At 48.9% G+C, this 10,399-nt stretch overlaps 2 pseudogenes across 2 annotated transcripts; both read right to left on the bottom strand.

Moving 5' to 3' along the window:
* Positions 1 to 1,303: 1,303 nt before the first annotated feature.
* Positions 1,304 to 5,065, bottom strand: LOC308240015 (large ribosomal subunit protein eL29-like; annotated as a pseudogene). The gene is made up of 2 exons: positions 4,969 to 5,065; positions 1,304 to 1,691 (listed from the first exon to the last, which is right to left on the bottom strand). The product of its transcript is annotated as a large ribosomal subunit protein eL29-like (transcript).
* A 3,062-nt stretch (positions 5,066 to 8,127) lies between these two features.
* Positions 8,128 to 8,521, bottom strand: LOC308240332 (ATP synthase F(0) complex subunit C1, mitochondrial-like; annotated as a pseudogene). The gene has a single exon. The product of its transcript is annotated as an ATP synthase F(0) complex subunit C1, mitochondrial-like (transcript).
* Positions 8,522 to 10,399: the final 1,878 nt, after the last annotated feature.

Here is a 10,399-nt window from a genome sequence, read left to right as displayed (position 1 = left end):
AAAACCAGAGAGGAGGGAGCCTGATTCCTCTTGGGCCCATGCGATTCCACCTTTGGCCATGGTTTATGTTGTTGCTGGGGCACTGTCGGCCCCAAATCTGGTTTACTGCACACTTGCCTTTGTGTTCCACACCCTGTACAACAGCAACTTTGCAGAGTTCCCTCTCGCACTCTGCGACCCCTCAAGGGATGTCAGAGAGCCGGTTTCGGCCTGATCCCCGCAGGCCAGGCTGAGGGACCCCACCTGCCTGAGGGACCTGCTCACTTCGCAGACACCCTTCGAGTTGCAGTGCTACCCCAGGTGTAGCCAGCCAGGGAGGGACCAAGGGAGGATGACTCCAGGGCGTGTCCAGCCCATCTTGCCCAGCCCCACCCCACCCTCTAATTAATTTCCTTTCAATGTGCACAAATCTGTGCACTGGGGCACTAGTATTATAATAAATATTGGAAAGAGAGGGAAGAAAATAGAGACCACCTTGTGGGGCTCTGTCCTCACCAAATACTACTTGAGAGTCACTTGATCTGATAAGAGGGAGGAAAGAGTAGTGACAGTGACCTTAGAGGAGGTCAAGAGACCTGAGAAGAAAGGATTGAATAAGGGCATCATGAAGAAGAGCAGGAGCAGGGGGAAAACAGGGCCAAGCACTGTTGATGGCAACCTAGTAAAGCCCCCAGTGAAAAGAATTGCCCCTGGTGTATGTAGCAACAAATGTGACCATGACACCTAGCAGGGCAGTGTATAGTAGCAGAAGGCCCCAGAATAAGTAGGAAGTCTGGTCAGGATAAATGAGATTCTGCCAAGAATCTTCAAAGATATTATGAGATATACTGGATTTTCCAGGTGTCTAGAATTTGAGCCATTTGATGTGAATGTTAAAGAACTAGGAGACCATATCAGATTGTACTTTTTGGGTACATCCAGGTAGAAGGCATGTAGATACCTTTTGGAGTTGTCCAATATCAATGCCTTGCCTTCAAGCCACTACAACACTGGCACCCCTAACACATTAATTTATTCAACAAATGCTTGTTGAGCATCTACTATGTGCTAGATTCTGGAAATGCAGGGATAAATAAGACAGGCAAAGTCCCTGTCCTCCTGGTGTTTTCTGGTTGGGAAGAGAGACACTGAACTAATAATTACATAAAAATAGATGTAGACTATATGAATAATTTGACAATTTTTTTGACAGATACTGCCTCAGGTATTTTGTACAAACAGCACAGGAGGAAACCAGCCCCATGCAAACAGTAGCCCAGGGCTCACACCATTCCTTTGTCCCTACATCGGCAGACAGAGGGCTCTACTCTGAAGCTTCTGTGGGGGCCTCGGTACCTTTGGGAGCCTGAGCTGGAGCTGCAGCCACAGCAATAGCCCGGGCCTTGGTTTGAGCCTTGGACTTGGACTTTGGATGGCAGAGCCCAAGATGAGACCCTTGGCTATACATGTGAGCATGTTTCCCAAGTTTGGGATGAGCAACATAGGCAAGTTGACTGTGTATGTGGCTACTGCCCTTTGGAATCTTGGGGTTGACCTCCTTGGGCTTTATGAGGGCCTTGATAGCCTCCTCATGTGCACTCATGGCCTTGGTGTTGTTGGCCTGCATCTTCTTCAGGCCCTTCTTGTTAGGTTTAGTGGCAAAGGGCATGTTCGTCAGGAACTTGGGATCCACACCCTTAAGACATTCATATCTATGTGGTTTAGGGCATATATATATATATATATATATATATATATATATATATATATATATAAAATTCGTGCACGGGGGTGGGGGTGTCCTTCACCCAGCCTGCACCCTCTCCAATATGGAATCCCTAGAGGGATGTCGACTGCCTGTTTAGGCCCAGTCCCTGTAGGCAGTCGGATATCCCTCTCACAATCCAGGACTGCTGGCTCCCAACTGCTCGCCTGTCTGCCTTCCTGATTGCCCCTAACCGCTTCTGCCTGCCAGCCTGATTACCCCCTAACCACTCCCCTGCCAGCCTGATTGATGCCTAACTGCTCCCCTGCCAGCCTGTTTGCCCCTAACTGCCCTCCCCTGCAGGCCTGGTCATGCCTAACTACCCTCCCCTGCAGGTCTGGTCTCCCCCCAACTGCTCTCCCCTGCAGGCCTAGGTCCCCCCCCAAATGCCCTTCTCTGTAGGCCTGGGTCCCCCCAACTGACTTTCCCTGCAGGCCAGGTCGACTCCAACTTCCCTCCTCTGCCTGCCTGGTCACCCCTAACTGCCCTCCTCTGCAGGCCTGGTCACCCCTAACTGCCCTTCCCCGCAGGCCTGGTCCTCCCCAACTGCTCTCCCCTGGAAGCCTGGGTCCCTCCCAACTGCCTTTCCCTGAAGGCCTGGTCGCCCCCAACTTCCCTCCTCTGCCGGCTTGGTCACCCCTAACTGCCCTCCCCTGCAGGCTTCATTGCCCCCAACTGCCCTCCCTTGCAGGCCTGGTCCCTCCCAATTGCCCTCCCTTGCTGGCCATCTTGTGATGGTCATCTTGTGTCCACATGGGGGCAGGATCTTTGACCACATGGGAGCAGCCATCTTCTGTGTTGGAGTGATGGTCAATCTGAATATTACTCTTTTATTAGATAGGATAGAGGCCTGGTGCATGGGTGAGGGCCAGCTGGTTTACCCTGAAGGGTGATCAGGGTGGACGTTCCCTTGGGGCGTGGGGCGGCCTGGGTGAGGGGCCTATGGTGGTTTGCAGGTGGGCCACACCTCCTGGCAACCCAAGTGGAGGCCCTGGTATCTGGGGTTTATTTATCTTCTACAATTGAAACTTTGTAGCCTGGAGCGGAGCCAAGCCTTCTGCTTGCTCTGTGGCGGCAGCCATTTCTATTGGGATTTATGTCTCTTCTATAATTGAAACTTTATAGCCTTAAGCAAGGCCTGGGTCGGCCAGGGTGTGCAGAAAGCTTGGCTTCCTCCATCGCTGGGGGCAACCCTAGCCTCCTGCTCTTTCCAGCTCTGTGGCTGCTGCCATTTCTGTTGGGATTTATGTATCTTCTATCATTGAAACTTTGTAGCCTTGAGTGGAGGCCTAGGCCGGCAAGGGCAGGCAGAAAGCTTGGCTTCCTCCATTGCAGGGGAAACCCAAGCCTCCATCCTGCTCTCTGTGGCCCTGGCCATCTTGGTTGGGTTTATTTGCATATTCACTCCTAATCGGCTTGTGGGCGTGGCTTGTTGGTGTAAGCGGGGTGATGGTTAATTTGCATATTACTCTTTTGTTAGATAGGCTATACACACACACACACACACACACACACACACTGAGTGGCCATATTATTATGATCTCTGAATGCATAATAATCTGGCCACTCATTATATATATACTAGAGGCCCAGTGCATGAATTCGTGCATGGGTGGGGTCTGGCCAGCCTGGCCAGGGGGAGGGGACATGGGTGGTTGGCCGGCCTGCCTACTGGTCGAACTCCTTGTTGAGGGGACAATTTGCATATTAGCCTTTTATTATATAGGATATACACTGAGTGGTCAGATTATTATGTGTTCAGAGATCATAATAATCTGGCCACTCAGTGTATATTATTTTATTATTTACTAGAAGCCCGGTGCACAAAATTCATGCAAGGGGGTGTGTGTCCCTCAGCCCAGCCTGCACCCTCTCCAATCTGGGACATCCCTCTCACAATCCAGGACTGCTGGCTCTCAACTGCTCGCCTGCCTACATTCCTGATTGCCCCTAACTGCTTCTGCCTGCTAGCCTGATCACCCCCTAACCACTTCCCTGACAACCTGTTTGCCCCTAACTGCCCTCCCCTGCAGGCCTGGTACCCCCCAACTGTTCTCCCCTGCAGGCCTGAGTTCCCCCCAACTGCCCTTCCCTGCAGATCCAATCACCCCCAACTTCCCTCCTCTGCTGGCTGGGTCAAACCCAACTGCCCTCCCCTGCACGCTTGATTGCCCACAACTGCCCTCCCTTGCAGGCCTGGTTCCTCCCAACTGCCCTCCCCTCCTGGCCTGATCACCCACAACTGCTCTCCCTTGCAGGCCTGGTTCCTCCCAACTGCCCTCCCTTGCTGGCCATCTTGTGGTGGCCATGTTGTGTCCACATGGGGGCAGGATCTTTGACCACATGGGGGCAGCCATCTTCTGTGTTGGAGTGATGGTCAATCTGAATATTACTCTTTTATTAGATAGGATAGAGGCCTGGTGCATGGGTGGGGGCCAGCTGGTTTGCCCTGAAGGGTGTCCCGGATCAGGGTGGGGGTTCCCTTGGGGCGTGGGGCGGCCTGGGTGAGGGGCCTGTGGTGGTTTGCCGGCGGGCCACGCCCCCTGGCGACCCAATCGGAGGCCCTGGTATCTGGGGTTCATTTATCTTCTACAATTGAAACTTTGTAGCCTGGAGCGGAGCCAAGCCTTCTGCTTGCTCTGTGGCGGCAGCCATTTCTCTTGGGATTTATGTATCTTCTATAATTGAAACTTTGTAGCCTTAAGCGGAGGCCTGGGCCAGCCAGGGTGTGCGGAAAGCTTGGCTTCCTCCATCACTGGGGGCAACCCTAGCCTCCTGCTCTTTCCAGCTCCGTGGCTGCGGCCATTTCTGTTTGGGTTTATGTATCTTCTATCATTGAAACTTTGTAGCCTTGAGTGGAGGCCTGGGCCGGCAAGTGCAGGTGGAAAGCTTGGCTTCCTACATTGCCGGGGAAACCCAAGCCTCCGTCCTGCTCTCTGTGGCCGTGGCCATCTTGGTTGGGTTTATTTGCATATTCGCTCCTGATTGGCTGGTGGGCGTAGTTTGTGGTGTAGCGGAGTGATGGTTAATTTGCATATTACTCTTTTATTAGATAGGATTTCAGAGAGGGAGAGAGAGAGATAGAAACATCAATGATGAGAGAGAATAATTGATCAGCTGCCTCCTGCACATCCCCTACTGGTGATCAAACCCACAACCTGGGCATGTGCCCTGACTAGGAATCCAACTGTGACCTCCTGGTTCATAGGTTGATGCTTAACTACTGAGTTATGCCGGCTGGGCTGGTTAGGGTTTCTTGATGCTATTTCTGTGCCATTTTCGGGAGTGGTTATGTCTGGTGTGGTTCTTGGACTTGGCCATGTCTGCACTGATGCCCGTGGCTCCCAAAGTGCCTGGGACCAGAAAAGAAGAGGGGGGCTGCAGTGCAGCATGGGAAATACGGTTGTCAACTTTACAACTCTTGAGCTGCAAGTACAGTCACATCTTTTGTAGTTCTTCAAATTAAATCAAAAGTGGCTTGAGCCTCATGGACCAGATTAGCAAGAAGTTTAACACCACCCTCTTTGGCTCTTGTCCTCCTCTGGCTTATCCAGGAGCTTACATAGTCCACAAAGGAGGTTGACCTGATGTCCACGCCTCAGTAGAGAAAAGCTTCCACTTCCAAGCCTGCCTTGTGCTTCATTGCCACAATGTGTCATTCCTGAACCCTGGCCTGCTTCCATCTGGCACTGCTGGTCTACTCCAGAGCAAAGCTTTGCTGACTGCACCTTCCAGCGTGTGTCAGTGTGGTCCTTCAAAGATTTCCCAAACTGCAGCTCTAAGGGCCCAGTGTTTCTGGGCATAGAACCAGCTCTTCTCCTTCGAGACCTCACTGCCTCAGAGCTACAGGGCTCAGATTGAATCAGGGATTTGTCTGTCACAGACCTGCCTTCTTTCCATTCCCTAGGGATTTATGCCAGGAGTTGAGAAGCTTTGCTTTTCCAGCCCCTGAAATTCCCTTTCGTGGGCTAATAACTCCATGGCCTCAAAGGAGGGCCCAAATCTAATGAATACACAAAGCAAATCTAATGAATACACAAAGCTTTGTTAACACTTCCTGAGGGAAAATATCTTCCAAACCTCACCTTTCCAAACATGACCAAGGGTTGAAGTGGATATTTATTGCATACTTGGCCCCCCCAATATGCATTTCCCATTCTTTTGGTAATAGCACCCTGACTTAGGAGATTTGTGTTTTGTTTTGTTTTGTTTTTTATTTCAGAGAGGAAGGGAGAGAGCTAGAGAGATAGAAACATCAACGATGAGAGAGAATCATTGATTGGCTGCCTCCTGCACGTCCCCTAACTGGGGGGGATTGAGCCCGGAACCTGGGCATGTGCCCTTGGCCAGAATCGAACCTGGGACACTTTAGTCTGCAGGCCCATGCTCTATCCACTGAGCCAAACTGGCCAGGGCCTGACTTAGGAGATTTGAATGATCTTTCACCATTGGGTACCGTCTGGCAGGACTGTCAATGATGGTATCATACCTCCTCTAGTCAAGGGATGGACACGTGACCCAAACAAGATCAGCTAGATCTTGAATAGGGCAGTGCCTCTCTGCACTCGAATGTGCGTATGTATGAATCACCTGGGAGTCTTGTTACTATGGAGATTCTGAGTCAGTGAGGCCTAAAAGCCTGTATCTCCTGGATGATACCATTGCTGTTGATCCACAGACCACCACCCGCTAAGTAGAAAGGCAACAGTGTGAGCAAACAGCTGGAGTACTTTCATCCAGATGGCACAACCTTAAAAGACCATCATCAGCCCTAGCTGGTTTGGCTCAGTGGATAGAGCATCGGCCTGCAGACTGAAGGGTCCCGGGTTCGATTCCTGTCAGAGGCATGTACCTTGGTTGTGGGCACATCCCTAGTAGCGGATGTGCAGGAGGCGGCTGATCAATGTTTCTCTCTCATTGATGTTTCTAGCTCTCTATCCCTCTCCCTTCCTCTCTGTAAAAAATCAATAAAATATATATATTTTTAAAAAGACCATCATCGCCCTGACTGGTTTGGCTCAGTGGATAGAGCATCAGCCTGTGGACTGAAGGGTCCCAGGTTTGATTCCAGTCAAGGGCATGTACCTTGGTTGCAGGCACATCCCCAATGGGAGGTGTGCAGGAGGCAGCTGATTGATGTTTCTCTCTCATCTATGTTTCTGACTCTCTATCCCTCTCCCTTCCTCTCTGTAAAAAAATCAATAAAATATATTTCAAAAACAAAATTTATAAAATAAAATAAAAAGACCATCATCAGCCCGACCTGCCATGGCTCAGTGGTTGAGCATCAGCCTATGAACCAGGAGGTCACGGTTCAATTCCCAATCAGGGCACATGCCCGGGTTGTGGGCTCAGTCCCCAAGAGGGGTGTGCAGAAGGCAGCCAATCAATGATTCTCTCTCATCATTGATGGGTCTATCTCTCCCTCTTCCTTCCTCTCTGAAATCAATAAAAAATATTTTTTAAAAAGACCATCATCAGTCTAGAGCTGCTCTGGATCCTGTCCTCTGACCAGAATCTTTAGCCTTTCCTTCCATTCTGCAAGTTCCCTATATACTTACAGTAAATTATTTTTAGTATTCAAGGTGACAGACTTGATTTCTATTGCTTGCAACCAGAGGAAGGTAGGAGGAGAAGGAGGGGAAAAGAGAGAAAGGGAGAGAGGTAAGGGAGGGTGGGTGGAAAAGAGAAATTTCCCTTCAGTATACAACTGGGTCAAAGTACTATTGTCTCCATATAGCCAGCACCTAGTTTTCAGCCTTTATATGCTGCTGATGTCATCAAAGACATTCTATTTTGTAAGCCCCTTTGTGAGACTAATAGGCTCATAGGCATGTTTTAAAATTTATTTTTACTTATTTATTTTAGAGGTAGAGAAAGGGAGAGGAAGTGGGGAGAGGGGGGCGGGGGGAAACGTTGGTTCGTTGTTCCATACATTCATTGGTTGCTTCTTTTTTTAAAAAATATTTTTATTGATTTTTAGAGAGAGAGGAAGGTAGAGGGAGAGATAGAAACATCAACGATGAGAGAGGATAATTGGTTGGTTGCCTCCTGCATGCCCCCCACTGGAGATTGAGCCCACAACCCAGGCATATGCCCTGATCAGGAATCGAACTGGCGACCGCTTGGTTCATGGGTCGACGCTCAATCACTGAGCCATACCAGCTGGCCTCATTGGTTGTTCTTGTATGTGCCCTAACCAGGGATCGAACCTGCAGCCTTGGTGTATCAGGGCAACTATCTAACCAACTGAGCTACCGGGCCAGGGCCTCTTCCTTTTTTTTGAGAAATGTTGTGTTTAATGGTAAAGCTTAGCACATTCCAGCACCAGGCATGGCCTGGAGTCGAAGCAGCAGGGATGGGTAGGTGATCCCCACAGAGCCTCACATGACGAAGAAGAGGAAAGTGACCATCAAACAGAAGAGCCCCATCGTCTTGGACAGGGCAAAGTCCAGAATGGCATAGGAGAAGAGCTGCTGCTTGAAAGACGGGTTCTTGGCATAGCCAATGATCAATTCTAGCCCCTGAACCAACAACATCCACTATAGCAACCCCAGCACCAATAAACGTGTCCACTGTGTCAATGTTCCAGAAGACAACACTGGTCTGGAACTCTGGTCTGGGTCTGGCCACCCGGAGTGGGGAGCTGCTGTAGGAAGGCTGTTCAGATGGGATCTCTGGCCTACTCAAGAAGGAGGCAGACACAGGCCTCATTAGACCCCTGGTACAACAGTGGATCAAAGCCAGGGGAATGAGTAGGGCCCCTCTAGTCTGCATTTTTTTCAGTCTCTCAGCTTTAGTTCTAGGTTTCCAGCTCTTGGGCATCTTCAAAATGACAGGACACATGCCCAGGTTGAGTTGTGGGCTCTATACCAAGTTTGGGGCGTGCAGGAGGCAGCCAATCAATGATTCCCTCTCATCATTGATGTTTCTACCTCTCTCCCCCTCCCTCCCTTTCTGAAATCAATTAAAAAATATTTTTTTAAAAGGAAGTTTCTCCCTGGCTGGTTTGGCTCAGTGGATAGAGCGTCGGCCTGCCAACTGAAGGGTCCCAGGTTTGATTTCGATCAGGGGTACGTGCCTGGGTTTTAGGCTTGATCCCCAGTAGGGGGATGTGCAGGAGGCAGCCGATCAATAATTCTCTCTCATCATTGACGTTTCTATCTCTCTTTCCCTCTCCCTTCCTCTCTGAAATCAATAAAAATATATTTAAGAAAAAAAAATCACTAAAAATATTGAAAAAAATAAAGAAAGTTTCTTTGTCCAGCAACAACTGGAAGAAAACTTTGGGGGAACAATGTGCATAGATGTTTGACTGTTCATCTAGTTTTATTACTTTCATAAAGAAAGAAGGTCTGCACATCACAGTGAGTGTGCTTTGATGTCAAAGTCTCCTTTAATAATTATTCTGGCTCATCAGGTTGCTGGAAGGCCATGTTCAAAAGATTTGGCATTACAAATGCAGAACTTTATTAAAGTCTGGGAGGCAGGAGGGAGATATGGTTATGGGTGATCTGAGCTTGATGTCCCAAACCCAGTGTTCTCACAATTACAGATGCAACACAAAGTACGAGTTTCTCGGGGTGTACCGGGAGATTTTATCAGGCTGGTAAGGACAGTTTGGAAAGCTCCTCTTTTAAAGAATAGATAACAATTTAAAAAATATTTTTTATTGATTTCAGAGAGGAAAGGAGAGGGAGAGAGAGATAGAAACATCAATGATGAGAGATAATCATTGATTGGCTACCTCCTGCATGCCCCACACTGGGGGATCGAGCCCACAACCTGGGCATGTGCCCTGACCGTGACCTCCTGGTTCATAGGTCGATGCTCAACCTCTGAGCCACACCGACCAGGCAAGAATAGATTTTTTTTTCAAGATTTCACATCTCTGTGAGGGTTAATCTTTGAATAAAGCCCTCATCTGAAGCCCTGGTTTCCAGAGATGGAATGAATGCCTGAGGACCTAGACATTATTGTGGATGAGACCCAGCAGCTGGGAATTTCAGGAACTACTCAGCTCTGGTTTCTCCCAGGCAAGGTAATGAAACACTCTTATGGGATTTCCAGCCAGGGTCATATTTGGTATGGAGCAGATTCCATAATGGAGAAAGCAAAAATTTGAGTGAGCTTTGCTTGTCCACACTATTCTCACAAGTGGTGGTCCCAACCTGCCCAACATTTTGACCAAATGACTCAGTCTTCAAGGCTCCAGAAATTTTCCAACAGCAAATAGCCCGAGGTGTTATGTCTACTCACACTTTGGTTTACAACAGGGTTATCACATATCACATAGTAATTTATTAGAATCTGCCCATAGAAAGCAAAATTTGAATCCCTAAGACTTCATTCATTAGTATTCCGAATTCCTTTTGAGGGTGTCCTTTCAAAATCATTCTTTTTTTCTTTTTAAAATATATTTTATTGATTTTTTATGGAAAGGAAGGGAGAGGGATAGAGAGTTAGAATATGGATGACTTGAGCATCTGATCGATGTTTCTCTGACTCTGGATCTCAGGGGGAAGGTAGGGGAGGGGGAGGGTAAAGGGGAGGGATCAACCAAGAGACTTGTATGCATGCATATAAGCATAGCCAATGGATGCAGACAACAGAGGGTGAGAGTGAGGGCAGGATTGGGGGGTGGGCAATGGGGGG

This window comes from Plecotus auritus (genome assembly GCF_963455305.1).
Source record: "Plecotus auritus genome assembly, chromosome: X".
In the NCBI taxonomy this organism is placed as follows: domain Eukaryota; kingdom Metazoa; phylum Chordata; class Mammalia; order Chiroptera; family Vespertilionidae; genus Plecotus; species Plecotus auritus.
The sequence above is the reverse complement of the archived record's forward strand: the minus strand, read 5'-3'. Positions and strand labels throughout refer to the sequence as shown.